The sequence below is a fragment of the Mus pahari genome, chromosome 1 (assembly GCF_900095145.1).
Source record: "Mus pahari chromosome 1, PAHARI_EIJ_v1.1, whole genome shotgun sequence".
In the NCBI taxonomy this organism is placed as follows: domain Eukaryota; kingdom Metazoa; phylum Chordata; class Mammalia; order Rodentia; family Muridae; genus Mus; species Mus pahari.
In genome coordinates this window covers 153,585,354-153,586,521 of record NC_034590.1, presented here as the reverse complement: position 1 = coordinate 153,586,521, position 1,168 = coordinate 153,585,354, and positions in this window count along the sequence as shown.

The window sequence follows — 1,168 nt, the reverse complement described above, 5'->3', positions numbered from 1 at the left end:
GAACTCAGAAATCCGCCTGCCTCTGCCTCCCGAGTGCTGGGATTAAAGGCATGCGCCACCACGCCCGGCTTCTCAGTCAGTTTTACAATACTGTATTGATTTTATGGGTTATTGATTTATGGGTTATTGATTTTATGTGTTAGTCCCTTTTGTATGTGGAAGGAGGGATGGCAAGATGCTTGCTGCATGAACCTGATAGCCTGAGTTTGACCCCCAAAGCCCATATAAAGGTGACTAAAGATAATTAACTGCAAAGTCACCCTCTGCACTGCCCCCCCACGCCTCATACATAAGAACACATGCAACAATTCAGCAATTAATAACTTTTTTTTAAAGTGTGGATAAAATATACAAAAGTAAGATTAGCAGCTGAGAAGAGCAGAGGCCCTGTGGAGTGCGTGCCCCTGACCACCTCCCACTCACCACCCACATCCTGTTAAATAGCTCAGCCCTTGGTGGCGTCTCTCTTATTATCCCTCACCTCCTATTCTATGCTTGGGCAGAACTCTGTCCTACCTCTGGTAGATGCCCACCATCCTGCATTTCTCTTGTGGTGCCCTGAGATTCTGAGAGCAGACATTCAACATCTGGGCATCTCCAGTTTATACCAAGTATAGAGACCTGACACACTAAGTGGTCAGGTTGCTTAATAATAGATGTCTACCTGAGCTTGGTGGAGCAAACCTGCACCCTTAGTACTAGCGAGTCAGAGGGAGGATTGTGAGTTGGGCCAGCCTGTCTACATAGTCAGACTGTTTATTAAAATGCATAAATAATAAGTGTGGGTGAGACTGTAGAGAAATCGATACACGTTGCATTGTCACAAGCATTGTAAGTGGTGCAGCCTGTAGCCATGAAACAGTTAATCCACTTTGGTTCCTGACAGTTTCGAGTGCTGCACCCATCCAAGAGCTCTCTGGATTCGCAAATGGAACACACACACACACACACACACACACACACAGCTAATTTTGTTATGCTTTGACTAGCTCAATGGCTGGGCACTTCTAAACCTCCCCCAGCCAACACATTCTCCCCTCCAGTGTTCCTGACTTTACATCTCTTAAATCTATATTTTATCTTGTTGCCCTGGTTCCTTCTGGGCACCCCCTTATCTTTGCTGACCAAAGTTTCCCCCTCCCCCTTCCCCTCCCTCTCCCCCCCCCCC